This window comes from Humulus lupulus, chromosome 2 (assembly GCF_963169125.1).
Source record: "Humulus lupulus chromosome 2, drHumLupu1.1, whole genome shotgun sequence".
NCBI lineage: Eukaryota > Viridiplantae > Streptophyta > Magnoliopsida > Rosales > Cannabaceae > Humulus > Humulus lupulus.
The window spans coordinates 33,277,619-33,295,293 of record NC_084794.1 but is presented as its reverse complement, the minus strand read 5'-3'; positions in this window follow the sequence as shown (position 1 = coordinate 33,295,293).

Sequence of the window (17,675 nt, the reverse complement as noted above, 5' to 3'; positions counted from 1 at the left end):
GGATGTAGGCTATCTTGAGTGTTGTCAAAAGAAATTTCACCTTGTCTTGCCACCTAGTGAAAATGGATCCATCAAACCTATCCAACCTCACTAGGTCTTGGTTCATGATCTTGATGGTCTCCCCTTCCATTGAAACAAAGAGTAATAAGCTTTTGATTGTTAGAGAATATATATTATTGCTCAATGGAATTATGGAAAAACCAAATACAACTCTATGCAAAAATACAATGGACAATATAATATTGATTAAATAAATATTACAACTCAATTGCTCAAAATACAAGTAAATAGAAAGATGTAGAAGAAGAAGATTACAAACTCAATACTATAACAATACAAGTAAATAAGATCAACAAGATCAAAAGAATGAAAACACAAACAAACTCTCACACAACCAAAGTGTAGAGTAGTGGGGATCACCAACTTGAACAAGGTTCAAGACCTTTGTCCAAAAGCTTATTTCCCCTATTGTCTAAGCACTAAGGGATCTCTCTAGGAAATAGCTCTATGGAATTATCAAGCCTTTTGGTGTATTTTCCAGCCAAGTGCTTTGTGGATGGAAAATGGTGTGTCATACAAGTGAGCATTAGGCTCCTATTTATAGAGTTTGAGATACCCCTTTGAATTTCAAATTCCACCAACCTCCATGGTTGTTACCAATGTTTAATTGGATGTTTATGGAATTAAAATGGAGATTTGGGAGTTATTTGGGATGTTAGAACCGTTCAATTTGGAAAAAACTGAAAATTCACATAGGCTGTCAGCCTCACTGGCCGCGGCCACTGGCTTCTATCCCCCAGGTCGCGGCCACTGAAAGTCAGTGACTGCGGCCACAGGCCATTTTCAACACAAAAAAGTCATTTTTCCAAAACGTCCCAAATCATTTCCCACATGATTTTGTAACCTCCAAACACCTATTGGGAGTTAAAAACATGTCTCCAACAGTCATATATCATCACGACTTTGTGAAATCCAATCTCAAATGTGTAACATATAATATACACATTATTGGGTAATATTTGGGAGTTACAAATTTGTAACTAATTTTGTAACTCCAAAATATGTCACATTTGGGCACACACATGTGTCTAATTTTGTGACTCTCAATAATATGTTACAAGGTGTGACAAATCACATTTTGTCACATTATTTAATCTAATATTATATTATATGAAATAATATAACATTAACACCTAGACAACTAAATATTGTTGCAACTAAAGAATAGTTGTTAAGTTTGTTATAAACAAATGAAAAGTTGTGAGAATTACTCCACAAATCCACCTTAATTCTTGCAACTTGAATCTAAATATTGATGAGTGGACATCCTATCTCAGTACCCTCTTCATTTCTCTCCAAGTTGGATCAAGTTTAAGCAATGCCTAAACATGTCCAAAGTCAATACTTTAGTTTCCAAGTCAGCAGGGTTCTCTTCAATGGGAACCTTTTCCAATTTGATCACTTGTTGATCAATATTTTCTTTATTCCAAAACATTCAAATAGCAGTGTGTTTGGACTTCTCATGGTGTCAAGGATTTTTTCACAAATGTATTGAAGACTAGATGTTTGAAAATACAGTAGCTTTTCTCTTCAAAATCTTCAATTCTTGTAACAATCCCTGTAGCCAAATCGCTTCCTTGAAGGCCTTGGTATTTGCCATAAATTCTGACTATGTAATAGAGAGTGCAACAACAGGTTGTAACTGAGATTTCCAGGAAATACTATTACTATGTAATAGAGAGTGCAACAACAGGTTGTAACTGAGATTTCCAGGAAATACTATTACCATTTAGCTGAATAATATAAGAAGTTATGGACATTCTATTTTCCTTATTAGCTGCATAGTTGGCATCAACAAATCCCTCTAAAGTTGCTTGTTTTTGCTGACCTGAAAAAATTAACCCACAATCTTTTGTACCTTTAATATCTCAGCAACCACTTGAATGCTTTCCAATGTTGAATCCCCAGATTTGACATGTATCTACTTAGCACACTCATAGCATGAGCTATGTCAGGTCTTGTGCTAATCATGGCAAACATCATACTTCCTACAACAATAGCATAAGTTATCTTTGCCATCTTTTCACTTTCTTCTTCTGCCTTTGGTGATTGATCAGCTGCCAAATTGAAGTGTCCTACAAGTGGTAACTTTACTGGTTTGGCATCCAACATATTGAACTTTCACAGAACCTTTCTAAAGTATCCCTTTTGTGACAACACCATCTCCCTCTTCAATCTATCTTTATGTATCTCAATGCCAAAAGTCTTCTTTGCCATTCCAAGATCTTTCATCTCAAACTCACTGTGCAATATTTGCTTCAGCCAACCCACTTTCTCCTTTTCCTTGCTAATCAAAATGATGTCATCTACATATATTAGTAGATAGATTGCTTCAACTTTCTCTAAGTCCTTATAATACAAGCATGCATCAAAGTTGGACTTTGTGAACCTAAGTGAGGTAATAAACATATCGAATCTTATTCCATTTTTGAGGAGATTGCTTCATCCCATAAAGTGACTTCTTAATTTGACACATTAGATCTTTCTCTGGTTTCTCCACCTTAAATTTGTAGTGTCCCAGAATTTTACTTAGCTAGATAGTAGTAGTAGCAGTAGTAGTAGTAGTAGTAGTAGTAGTAGTAGTAGTAGTAGTAGTTAGTAGTAGTTTGTAGTATGTTAGTTGCCGCAGATTTTGGTTCAAACCGGGACTTAGTTGGAAACTCATAGCAACAGTTATGGATTTTATAAGTTTAACCTATAGTTTATAAATATTAATTATAACATAAGGTTTGATTAATATTGCTGGTCCTAGAAATATATTTATTATAACCTAAGTTTTAGATAGAATTATTAAGAATGTGACACTTGTCATAATCATGTTTATCAAGGATTTAAGTATTTTTTATGAATAGTTTAAATAAAAGAATAATCTAGAAGCTCGAGAACCTTCCAGCACCTGCTAAAATCGTGTTTAGACTCAGTCAAGCTGTTTAATCAATTTCAAATATGCTGAATAAGTGCAAATACGTGTTTGATATATCAACGTATGCCGATATATCGCCTATGGAAGATATAGAAAACACGTCGACTTCGCATGAACGATCGAACAGAGGCTCAGGAACATGTGGAGGCGATATATCGCCTATAGGGGGCGATATATCGACCCCACCCTTGCATTTTTGAACTCCGTAGAATCCGAGCTTAAAACATCCCTTAACCTCTTGGACCTGCCTTTGAACGATTTTGACCGAGTTCTGGGCATCTGTTGAACGGAAATTCAAATCTTTTTCATTTTATATTCATTTATCTATTCAAATTAAAGGGGTCAGTTTCATATTTCATATTTTACTTTGTATTTTGCACAATATTTATTTTGGAGTTTTAAATAAAGTTATGTTATTTCTTATGTATGTTTCCCAAAATAGAAGTTATGTCTAGTTGTTTTTAATGGTCCAAGGTCTTAGAAATAGTTGGGTCATTACAAAATCCTTCAGGTTGTTCTATAAAAATGGTTTCTTCAAGATTCCAATGTAAAAATGTTGTCTTTACATCCATTTGCTCCACCTCAAAATCATGAATGTAATGAAAGTAAAATTCTGATTGTTCTAAACTTAGCCACATGTGAGAATATGTCAGTATAGTCCACTCCTTCCTCTTGAGTGAACCCTTTTGCAACAACTCTTGCTTTGTACCTAGTTGGTTCCTCATTTGAAATACCTTCTTTAATTTTGAAAATATATTTGCACGAAACAACCTTTTCTCTGCAGGCCTTTCCACCAAATCCCATGTTTTGTTCTTTTTAGGAGAATCCATTTCCTCTTGCATGGCGGCTTTCCATTTATTTGACTCTTTGCTCATTAATGCTTCTTTAACAGTAGTTGGTTCTTGAGCATTTTCTATCATAATAGTTGTGTTCAATGCAAATGCAACCAAATCCACTTCATCTCCAAATCTGGTTACTGGCTTGATCTCTCTCTTGGCTCTGCCTCTAACCAATTGGTAATCAGCTAAAGGATGCATGTTATCTAATCTTGTAGTATTTTCAATCTTAGCACTTGAACTCGAACTCCCAATCTCATCTGTCAAACCATTGGTTTCATCTTTCAGACCACTAGATTCTTGTTCATTCTTAGATGCAATGATTCTGGGAAGTTGAACTTCGAATTCAGTCATCCCACCATCACTGTCATGTATACCTGCATCATGAACAGAATATCCCTTCACTTTGTTCAGATGTGGAAAATTAGTCTCATCAAATACCACATCCCTACTTATAATGACCTTAAAGTGATTGTCTTCTAGAGAACATAACCTATATCCCTTAGTACCGTTAGGATATCCTAGAAACAAGCATTTTACTGATCTTGACTCTAATTTATCACCACATTTGTGTGCGTAAGCAACACGACCAAAGGCTCTACGGTGTGACAAACTTGGTTTCTTATTAGTCCACAATTCCTTAGATGTTTTTAAATCAATTTTCCTATTTGAACTTCTATTAACAAGGTAGCAAGCAATTTCTAAAGCCTCACCCCCAAAGTCTTTTTGACAAAACAACCCCTAAAAGTAAGCATCTAACCTTGTTTAAAAGAGTCTTATTCATTCTCTCAACTACACCGTTTTGTTGAGGGGTATGTATAACTATTCTATGTCTTTCTATACCTGATTCTTTGCATAACAAGTTAAATTCATGGTTTATAAACTCTAGACCATTATCTGCTCTTAAAACCTTAAGCCTTAGTCCAGTTTGATTTTCAACAAGTAATTTCCATTCTTTAAACTTAGTTATGCATTCATATTTTTCCTTTAATAAATACACCTAAACCTTACAACTATAGTCATCTAAAATAGAGAGAAAATACCTCTTTCCACCATGAATTAAGACATAGATTGCACCCCATAAATATGCATGGACACAATCAATAATTTATTTTGATTTGTGCTTGCTGAGTTTGAACTTCAGTCTATGTTGTTTTCCTCTTATGCATGTCTCACATAATTTTACACTCCCTGGTTTATGCTTTTCCAATAAACCTTGTTTGTACAGCTCTTGCAATCCTTGATCTCTAATGTGGTCCATTCTCACATGCCACAATTCAATAAGTTCATCAATTTTGTTCACCACAACAGCTTCTTCATTCAAGATTGTTTTTCCTGCCAAAAAATACAAACAATTTCTCTTAGTTGCTTTCATAATAACAAGGGAACCTTTACTTACTCTGAGAACTCCATGTTTGGATTTGCACTCAATCCCTTCATCATAAAATGTTCCAAGTGAGATCAAATTTCTCCTCAAATTTGGAACATGTCTAATATTCTCAAGTATTCATACTATTCCATCAAAGTGCTCTATTACTATTAAGACAATTCTTTCAACCAAGCATGATTGATTGTTTCCCATCAAAACTCTACCTTTATGAGCTTTATATTCAAAGAACCACTGTCTAATCGGACACATGTGGTAAGTACATTCGGTATCCATTATCCAATCATCTGAGTTCCCTTCATTTGAGATTGAATATAATTCCCCATCTGAGTCTTCATTCTCCTCTGCTACAGATGTTGAATCTTGGTTTGAATTCTACATTTACTTCTTTGATTCCCAGAAAAATTTCTTGATGTGTCCAACTTTTCCGCACTTGAAACATTTCTTTGGTTCATGCCCCCTGCACTTTGATCTTGCTGGAGACTCCCACCTTGGCCTACTATGATCTCTTAGTTTGCTGAAATCTTTCTCTCTTAGTTCTTTCTTGAAGGGTCTTCCTCTTGTTAAAAGCACATCTTCTTTGATCTTCTATTTTTCTAGCTGCAACTCAAATTCTTTAGCTTTGACAACACCAAGAACATCTTCAAGGGATATAGATTCATGCCAATACTTCATGGATGACTTCACCTCTCTGCAAGATTCAGGTAAAGTCTGTAACAAAATCACAGCTTGAGATTCCTCATCAATTTTAAAATCAATATTAGACATGCCAAGTATTATTTGATTAAAAACGTCAATGCTAGCATCAATGGATAGGGATGGATTCATTTTGAATCCGTCTAATCCTTCAAGTAAATTGATCTTGTTTGACACAAAAGGTGTCTTATACAGCTGCTCTTATTTCTCCCAAACACCAAAGGCAGTCTTCTCGGATCGCACTTTTCTGATGACATTGTCTGACAAATGAAGGATGATCATGTAATAGGCTAACTCCTGCAATTCTTCAAGTTCATCACCTTGTCCTTATACTTTTCCTTCAGTTTCGTTTGATTGCTAATAACCTTGGAAAGTTTGTGATGAACAAGCAACCCCTTCAACTTTTCTCTCCAAAAACTAAAATCACCACTACCATCAAACTTCTCCAGTTCAAGCTTTGTTGTTACCATGAGTTCTTGATCAATCTTGGTTGAGTCTTGATGAACTTTTCTTTAAGAATCGGGACCTGGCTTTGATTTGTTGACATAGATTCAACACTAAGACTCACAGATGCAACAAATCTGGAAAACTCTAATATAAACCAGAACTTTGTTGAACGTAGATTCAACACCAAGACTCACAGATGCAACAAATATGGAAAATGTAAATGCAAACCAGAAATCAATTCAAAGAGAACTTAATTCAAACAGTTAGAGTGCAAAGAGAAATAGAAAAACAAATAATGGAAATAACACCATCAAAATTATCCCGGTTCAGCAACAATTTGTTGCCCATATCCAGCAAAGTTAGTCCAATATAAAGATCATATTACAAGTCTAATCACAAAGATCTCAACTCTTCTTTGAGCAGCTATTTCTTGAGTACAAAACTCTGCCAAGGCTTCTCTTGGACCATACACCTTAACTCTCATACAATACTCCAAAAACTCTCAAACACTCAGAAGAAACTATCTCCTCACATATTCAGATGTCTCACTCAACTTTCTAAAATGAATTCCTCCCACAAATGAAATAAATGACTAACTTATATAACCACTTGACACCTAGACAACTAAATATTGTTACAACTAAATAATAGTTGTTAAGTTTGTTATAAACAAATGAAAAGTTGTAAGAATTACTCCACAAAGAATCTAAGACCCATAAGAATTGAACCTAATTAGTTTTTGGTAGATGTGTTGCACTCATAATGGATTTTGGCTTTAACTACGTAATAATTTTTATCGCCCTTTGGAAGATGGCACACAATTTGTTGTGCGATAGTATTAATACTTTAAATTTATTTATTTAGCCATGGAATTACAATTTTCAACTTTGTATGTAGAATGATTGTTTAACAGTGGTACATATATTTTTTTTATTGGGATATAATTTTTGTACAATAGTAAATATTTTTTTTAATGATTTATTATAATTTCAAAATTTTGTTTTTTTATATATATTATGTACGTTGCAATAGTTGAGAATTTTTTATATTTAAAATATGTAATCAATTATTATCATAACATTGGAGGTTATTTCTTATTACATAGTACTAAAATATAGCATTGCCAGACATAAGTTATAATTTCACGTTAACTAATGGGGAAGAATGGACATACACATGATAAAGTTAATATGCATTGTAATAACCATATTTTACTGCATGTGTTATTATTTGACAAATCATTATCCCAGATGCATATGGGTTGTGCATTAGTAGCATCTGGAGATCTTCGTGGTTTCAATTGCCACATGGCATTAGTTTTTTTTTGTTAGTGTTTAACTAATTCTATTTAGAGGTTGTTGGTGGTGTTGTTAGGCTTAGTTAGTTGTATATATGTACAGTTAGTTCTGGGTATTGAGTAGGAAACCAATTCATTGTTACAGAGAGTTTTGGTTGTTCTTGTTGTTTTCTCTCTAATCTTTTTGTTGCAGGTTTCTTTACTATGGCTTGTAGTTTTTTAGATTCTATAGATTGAATAATAGATGGATCTGTTCTAGGAGTTCTTAAGGGATTTCAGAGACTTATTGCTGAAGGGATTTCAGCCATTCTTCTAAGGGAGTTACTGTTGGGGTTTTATGCCCTAATTAAAACTCAATTTCTTTGTAATCTCATTTTATTGTCAATAAAGGAATAGAAATAATTTTTGACTTGGTCAATCACTTTGCTCACATGTTTTATTTTCATGATTATTTGTTTAATATAAACTTCTATTAAATCTCGAGCATATAACTAATCATATTTATAGTGACGTTATCACAGTGGAATATAAATATGATTATATGTTAAAACAAAAGTTAGTCCTAAGATTAGTTAGTGCACATCATGATTTACATTGATTTGCCAATCTACAATATAATCTACTTACACATTGCAATGTTATGTTCTTTCCAGAACATTAGCAAAGTAGATAAGATCGGATGTATTTGTGACATCGGACTGGACCAATATTGACAGTAGATGGGATAAGTAAACATACTGTTATTATCTATTCTAGTCATATTATATAGTTGACCATAGGTCAATTTAATCTCAATTCTGAGTGGTTAGTATTCTAACTGATTGTATTATTTGAGTTCTTTGACTTGTTCGTTACCAGCTTACCCTACGAACTATCTCATACTTACATCTTGGGAACTCTGTAGTATAATTGAGTGGGAGTGTTAATCATAGATATGAACATCTATAGCTTATGATGAAGAAGTAAAATGATGATTTCTTTTTAGTTTGGTTCGAGGTGCTAAATGATAGAATCTCATTTTAGTAATTAATATTAGTATACTGAAATATCATTTACAAGAAACTAAGTGTTTTAAGGATAAAATACAATGAGGAGTAAAACGGCATTTTAGTCTCATCTCATTGTAGACCGTCTATTGAGGATTGAGTGATAATTATGGTTGTAACAATGGATAACTAATAATGTATCTATATTGCTTATAGAGCATTCTATGAATTTAAGAGTGTAATTCTAAGTCTTTAGTGGAGTGTGATGAATTGATAAGTTAGTAAATTTATTTGTTAAATTTATGATAACTTATTGGAGCTTGATTTCATAGACCCATGGTCCCCATAGTACCTTGGATAAAAGCATCTAGATACTCTCAATTAATTGATTTAATTATCAATTAGAATTACTAAAGTTGACCACATCAATTTTGGATAGTTTCACAGAGTTATGCAATTTAGAGAAGAAAAGAGTTTTTATGGCAGATTTATAAATTAAGACAAATTGGTGTCTAAACTAATAAATAAGTTTAAATCAAGGTTCAAATTATAAATAATCAATTTTATAAATAATTTATATTAATTAATCAATAGAAAATAATATTTGCCTTGAATTTAAGTTCAACAAGCTTATAATTAAATGGAAATTTCATGGGCCTAAAGCCCATGATAATTTCGACCTAATGACTGATATTACCTATTATTTTATTAATTTTTTAATTAAATAAGTGACCTAATTGATCCTATAAAAGGAATGCTAAGTGAGAGTTGAAATCAGAAGATCTGGAGATGAACAAATGATCAAAATATCTAGTTTTGACACTTTAGGGTTTCAGAATCTCTCTACAACAAATGTTATTTTCTAAGCCTCAATATTCTCTTCTCTTCTTCTCTTTGTATCTATCTCATGTGTTGAGAATTTTCCGCTCTAGTATAGGTGATTCTAAGGATACTATGGAAGGCTGTGAAGAAATTTGAAGAAAAATCAGAAGGTGGCGTTTCTTGCAAATAGTACCCACTCGGACACATCTAAGGAGGATGTAGATTTTGTTAACTTAGATTCTTATAGTGTGGATAGGCAAGTTGCATATGAGCAGATGTTTGACCAATGGTCATTTATGGCTAAGAAGTTCAAGGCATTGAATGACACAAATGCACAACTGGAGGGCAATATCAAAGACCTCACTACAAAACTCGAAGAAAAAGATGAATTGATATACAAGTTGGAAGATGATCTTGTTCGGGCCAAACAAGATATTGAGTTCATTCCACCTGGTACAGTAGCACTTAATCATTCTCTTCACATTCAAAAACCTTATGGTGACAGAACTGCTCTTGGTTACAAGTTGTTGTATAAAAAGGGGAAAATCTAACAATAGCGGAGCTATTATCATCTTCATCAACACTAGAGTTGTCATTTGTATATGCTGGTGTAAGCAAAATTAATGATGGATCTTGCTCATTTGCAGATGTCATCAACAGCTCCAAAGGGGCCACCATTTCAACCAAAGGTTCTTTTCTCTGAGCAACTCCCACATTAGTTTTACCACCTCAAAGCAAGAGATTCGTTCCAACATGTCATTTTTGCCACAGGCATGGCCATATACAATCAAGGAGTTACAAACTTCAGTCCTACTTAAAAGTGATGATTGAATGGGGTGGCAACCTGATTCAACCTTCTAAAAACTCTAGAAAGTCAGCTCATGGTCAGTGGAGGCCTAAATCTGAACCCAATGACAATTGTGCTCTGGTGTCTCATACATTGTTCTCAACATTCAAGAATGACCATTGGTATTTAGACAGTGGCTACTTTAAACATATGACTGGAAACAAAAATATCTTGTTAAATTTCACGGAGTCTCGAGAAGTACTTGTTACATTTGGCGATGGTAATAAGAGTGTTATTTTGGGCAAAGGCGGCTTGGTTCTTGCAGGGATCCCACCCCTCATGGGTGTCTTGTATGTCAAAGGTCTAAAGGAAAATCTTCTGAGTGTCAGGAAAATGTGCGATGCTAGCTTCACTGTAAGATTTACTAAACTCAATGTTTAGTTTCATCTAACCAGTGTTCAATTCTGACATGAAAGAAATCTTCCAATAATTGATTCATGTTGACTTGAAGGGGCTTTTGCAAAATGAGATGTTAACTGATTATGGCTACCCACAGGAGTGTTTAACAATATATTGTGACAATACAAGTGCCTTTAACATTTCAAAAAATCATGTGCATCACTCAAGAACTAAACATATAGATATCAGATATCATTTCATTAAAAGCTTGGTTGAATAAAAAATGCTCACTATTTCCCATGTTTCTACATATGCTCAATTAGTTGATCTGCTTACCAAAGCTTTAAATGTTGACACTTATGAGCACCTAAGAAATAGTATTGGCCTCTGTGCCATCTGAATAACTTCTTGTTGCCTCTATTCAATTTTTTTTGCAATTCAATATCTCACTTTTTTTTGTTTGTGTTGTGGTTCAGTTGTTGCGTCTCTACTCATCCTCTAAGTTGAAAGGTACTTTTCATCTCTCTTTTTTTTTTCCAAGACTGATTTGAGCATTTATTTGTCTCAGCTAAAAAGACTATCATTTTCAGGTGCAATGGGAAGAGTTTCCCTTTTGGAAATTTATGCTTTGAGAAGTTTGCTCCTACTTAGTATTCTTTTATTAAGGGAGACGACTTGTAATGCCCCGAATTTTCTAATGTGGTTTAATGGCGAGATTAGTAGGCCGGGAGGGCCATACTTGTTTAATTATGCCATTAAATGATATTATGCATGTATATGTGAATTATATTATAATATGATGTTAAATGTATGCATGTGGGTCCACATTTTTAATTATAGGGGTGTGACGGTGATTTGGCCCGTTGAGGGTAAAATTGTATATTTGTATGCATGTTGGTGATATATGTTGAGACTAGATTATAATGTGGGTTTGTTCGAGCCATTCGGCATGAGACGATCTTGGAATGTTGATTAGCGGTCTAGTCACAATAGGTTTAAGATCGGGGCTCAGGTTGAGTCTCGGGGTGATTTTAATGATTAGAGCGTTACCGGGTATTAAAGGGTAACGGGATGTGAATTATTGGTGTTTGAGATTATCGAGAATAGCGGGAATTGGAGAGCGTTAATTATGATTAACGAGATAGGTGGAAAATACCAGATATGCCCTTGGGAGCCTTTAGAAACTTTAAATTGACCTTGGGGTAAAATGGTCATTTCACCCCTAGGATAGATATAAGTCATCTTTGGCTGAGGAAGAGGTAGAAAAACAAAGCACGTTTAAGAGTTTTCCCGTACCATCTTCCTATCAGTTTTCTTTGTGATTTTTGAATCATTCTTAAGGATTCAAGGTTTGGAAGAAAGCCTTGGGAGTTTGGGAGTGTGTTCCTCCATTGAAGGGCTTCATAAGCTGAGCTTTGGGTAAGTTTATAACCATAGAATTCCCTGGTTTGCTCTGTTTTAGCTTTGTTTTGCAGCTGTGATTTCTAGGTTGAGACTTTGGTTTTGTTGGGAGTTTTGACTAGGGTTCCTATGGTTGGGATGTTTGGGGTATGTTAGGAAGTTTTTTGGGTTCATTTGGCATCAAAAATGGGTTTTGGAAGCTTTGGAATTAGGTGGGAATCGAAGGAGATGAAGAAGGGCATTTCAGGGGATTTCAGTGCTGGAGGTAGCGGGCGCTACAGCGCTACTCATGAGGAAAATGGGCATGTTGGGGGTTCTGAGTATAGCGCTGGGGCGCTAGGGGTCAGCGCTGTAGCGCTACTCTGTTCTTTCAAAGTCTCGTTTTGAGTGTTTTTAAGGGTTTTTGACTTGGGGTTTCAATCCTTAAGGCCCGGGATCGAATCTACTCACCATGTGGGCATGTTTCGAGGTCCCGAGAGTGGTGCTTAGGTTAAAACCCTATCCATGTTGATTCTCTTTAATTGAGGTTATAATTGGTTGTGATTAGGTGACTACTAAGGAATCAAAGGTCGATCGTTCTCAGGAGTTGTTCTTATTATTATTTCTCACTCGAACCAGAGGTAAGAAAACTGCACCCCATATGTGACATGCATGGTTATTCATGAGGCATGTTGATTGTGTAAATGTGGACATGGATTGATTAATGAATGCTTAGCAAACCTTGCTCATTTGTGTATGGTACTGACTCATTAGTCAGATTTGGCAAAGGTGCTAGTATCAACTGTGAAGCTGTGACTTATTAGTCAGGTTCGACGGTGGTACTAGGCACCGGTCACATAGTGCTGACTCATTAGTCAGGACGACCTTAGCGTGTTTAGCGCCAGCCAATACAGATTAGATCTAATCGACCTTCTGCATTGGATGACTCAAAGAGCATTAATGCCAGACCGACCTCAAGTTCGATGAATATTATAAGCGCTTGTGTGGCTTACCCATCAGTCACTCATCTGTTAAATTAAAGGCTTACCCATCAGTCTCTCATCTGTTTAAGGCTAGTGGCTTACCCAGCAGCCACTCTTCTGCTTAAATTAGTGACTTGCTTGTCAGTCACTCAGTATGGTTTTCCAGAACCTCAAGTGATATTCACTCATCTGTTTAAGAGCTATAAGCTCTGTGTGGTTATAATGATAATCAGTTGATAATGTTTACATACAATACTGTGTTTTCTTGCTGGGCTTTGGCTCATGGGTGCTATGTGGTGCAGGTAAAGGGAAAGAAAAGCTCACCCAGCCTTGAGTGGAGAACTTAGGTGGTGATGTGTACATATGCGGCCGCTTGACCACCACGGCCAAGGAGTTCTCAGAGGAACTAGGGGGTTTACCCTATTTTTGCCGCTTAGGTCGGCGGGGTTTGTAATTTTGAAACAGTGATGACCTTTTTGAGTTGTAAATGACTTGTAAATGTTCTTGTGGGCCCATGAACAGTTTTATGCATATAATAAAACATATCCTTTCCTTTTTGTTGGTTTTCACCTTAACCTGTTAATGACACTTAAAACACGTTTTTAACCAAAGGACTCGGGTAGCGAGTCAAATTTCTGGTTCACCGTTCACCGTAACGGTTCTGGGGTAACCAGGGCATTATACGACTACATCTCTGGAAATGAGTGAAAGTCATAGCTGATTGCTTTGAAAAAAATCCATGAGTGGTACATTAAAAAAAAGAACAAGAAAAAAGAAATAAAAAAAATCAGGAGTGAGTGAGCCATAACTTTGGTTCACATGAGGCCACATGCACACACATATGGTAAATTTAGGCTCAAAACTCTTGTTGAAAAAAATAATTGATGTTTGTTTGTCAAACTTTCACTTTTAAGAGTTTATTTTCAGATTTTATGAATCACAACATACTCTTACATCTTTTGAATATTGATTTTATTGTTTAACAAAGCTTAATGTTCATTTTCCCTATTGTGTCATGAGGCTAGCGATCATTTTTATGGGAAATAAAATTTGTTGTTCATATATGGTTACTTGAATTTTCAAAGGCTTGTTTATTTTGATCAACTTTTACTGTGCATCCTAAAATTTAGCACGAGTCTTTTATTTAGCTCGTGTGCAGCTGACAAGTAAAGAACTGTAATAGATGATCCATAAGTCTATATTTTCTCCACAAAGGCAGCACTGTTCCCCAGGTCAATAACATGAGCTGGGGAATGCAAAGCAATAAGCATGAGCTTGTAATGATTATAAGGCATAGCATCCGTGACACGAGCTCACGGTGCATTCAGTTCGGGGTACGCTGGAGACCTGAAGTATCCTTGGATCCTTAGAAACTCGGATACGTTATATAGATGTGCATGGTCAGACATGGCATGTCCACAGATCCCTGAAAACCCGGATACGTTATATAGATGTGCATGGCCAGACAGGGCATGTCCGATGATCCCTGAGGATCCAAGATCAGTTTTACCTAATGATCGGACCATGCCTTAGGATGAATTATAATAATTATAATTAGTGTGGTACAGATAACACTGGGGGTTAAGTCACGTGATGACCCCAAGGCTTGTCCAAGGATTTTCTCTATAAATACTAAGATCTTGGATAAGGAAAAAGAGAATTGTTTCTATAATAAAAAAACTCGATCAAAATTTAGAGAGAAAAACAGTAATAATATAGACTCATGTACTAGGTGGATTTTGACCACCGAACCACATAAAAAAGACGAGTGTTCTTGAGAGTTCTTTTCTGGTGCTCTTTAGTATCATTTTCTTATTGCGGTTTATCATTAAGCACTAATTCATCCTAGCTATTTTCATAATCCGCTGTTGGCGAAAAACTGCGTCAATAGTTTGGTGCTTTCATTGAGAGATGCAGATTAGTGCTTTCATCAAAATCCCAATCAAAGTTCGTCACGGTTGTCACTCGATTGAGGCATGACAATGAAATGGAACAGCCTGGTGGGAAGGAGGTTCACCATACTGCTGTTTCCGATGAGCATAGCCCTGAAATCCGGCAACGATCGGGAAAACAACCGATGGGCCACGGTGACACTGGGAGTTCAGCATCATTGCCACCGAATCTGAACCTGGATTACTTGACTGCAGTAGAACTGGAAAACATGCAGTTAATAAGCCATTTGGCCAAAGAAAATAAGCAAATCGAGGAGGTTTCGGCTCGTCTACCCCCTCTTGCAACCGACGTTAATGTAGGAAAGAGGCAAGGCGGATCTCATAAGTCCCGCCGGAATGACCGATACAAACAAAGTCGATCGATTAGGACCTTGACCCCAAGTTCTACGCCCATGGCACAAGATCACCAAGATGTTCAGCCTAATGGCCCTCCCAGGGGTCATTGGCAAGTCAGTTGGTTGGTTAGGACATCGACCACATGTTCGGTACCACCGTCGTATGCGCCTGGAAACGCCCATGGCAACCCATGGGAAAGGTCTGGGGCAAACTCACAAAGACCGCACGTTCTAGTCAACCCTCCTGCGTCACGATCAGATCGCCAAACGCAAAGAATTAGAAATGGTGGAGCAGAACGATTGCAGGCTAATTTGGTTCGTCTTGACGGAACAAGAATTGTCTCGCCAGTTAGGCATCCCTGATCGCCCATAAGACATCCAACACCGCCTCGTTCTGCGCAAAATATTCCTGCTTATGGGGACAGCATGAGAAATCCTCTTCCTGCTGCCCCTACTTATGCCCTACGGACATGCGGCAGTATCCCAGATCCCCATCCTCAACCGCGAGCACTAAGCTTCGCTAATGGGAGTTATTTGGCCTGAGAGCCATCGAAGTGGCGGGTTCGAAACAAATTTGAGAAATCACCTGAGTTCGGCTCAGAGCCCTCAAGTTGATCCCCAAACCGATCTTCAAGATTGCCTAAACTCACAGAGGAGAAATTCAGCCCAAAATGGAGTCAGTTACATCGTCAAGAGAGAGGTTCTTCTGAAGTACGTGATAAAGGGAATGTCCCACCAAACCAAGCTCCGACTTGGAGGGACAACAACTCGCCAAACGCGTACGGTCGGACGGGAGCTGTGGAACAGCCCCGAAATAACCAAGGAATCAAAGACCAAACCCTCGAAAGGTTAGCCCAGATGGAGGAGCTGATGAAAAGACTCCTATCAGAAAAGGAAAAAGATGAATATGATTTAGGAGATGAGCTCGAGCGTTTCACCCCAAACATTGCAGCAACCGCATACCCACCAGGTTTCAGGATGCCCCATTTATCCAAATTTGATGGAGATGGAGATCTGTCCGACCACTTGGGAATGTTCAACACCCTGGTGATGGCCCACAACATTGGACCCAAGCTAAGGTGCCTAATATTCCCCTCGACTCTGATCGGGGCGGCTAGGCAATGGTTCAAACAGTACAAAAAACACTCTATCAGCTCGTGGAAGAATTTTTCTGCTGATTTCAAGAGAGCTTTCAGAGCTTCTCAGGCAGCTTGGATTAAGGCTGACTCCCTAGAAAATGTAAAGCAACAGCCCTGAGAAACGTTGCCGCACGAGCTAGAGACGCCGACGAGAGTTCTAAACTCATGGCAATGAGGACGGGGATCCTTGTGGGAGGCGACCTATGGCAGGAACTACAGAGAAAGGGAGTTAAAACTGTGGATGAGTTCCTGAACTGAGCTGAAAGGTGGATTAATCTAGAAGAGGCACGAGCTTCTGTTGCAGGAGCCAACCAAGCCCCTGTTCAACCTGTTGGAGCGGCAACAAATATGGCTGGTGCTATAGCTCAAACCATTACCCAGAATAACCAAGGGGGTAGTAAAAGAAAGGGAAATGGTGAAGGCGGTAAGAGCGCGTTAAAGAAAAACAAATCCGCGGAGAAATTTAAACCAATCTATGCAACTTATTCCGACCTCACGGATACTAGAGAGTGCATCTTCTTGGCGAATTTTGCCCGCCTTCTGTGGAAGAAGCCAGAGTCGTTAAAGAATCAGAGGGCGAAGAAAGATCCCTCGAAATTTTGTCGATTCCACAATGATATCGGTCATAATACTGATGACTACAAAAAATTAAAGGATGATATCGAGACTCTCATCAGGGCAGGACCTTTGGCTCAGTACGCCCGGAATCGAGGAACTCCCAGACAACCCGCTGGACAAAACATTCCATCAACTCCGGAGGCTCTAATGAATCAAAATTGAGATCAGGTGAATCAAGACAACCCTCATCTGATCAAAGGAGGAGATATAGCAACTATTTCTGGAGGTCCTCACCTGGCAAGCACGAGCAGAGGTGCATAGAAGAGGTATATCAACAAGCTAAAATCCCACAATGGAGTGGAGTTCATCCTGGAGCAAGGACTATCAAAGCACTAGCGGTTAGAAAAGCAACCGATCATTTTTATGGAGGAAGATGCCAGCCATGTCCAGTTCCCACACAACGACCCTCTAGACGTGACGATTCAACTCGCCAACCGAAGAGTGAGAAGGATACTAGTAAATAACGGAAGTTCTGTGAATTTACTCTTTAGGTCCACCTTAGAAAAAATGGGGTTATGTGTAACCGACCTGAAGGCAACTTCCATGATTTTATATGGATTTTCCGGTGAGGGATCAGCGACTATCAGAACGATTGAACTAGTGGTGACATTGGGTGAAGGTCCACGAA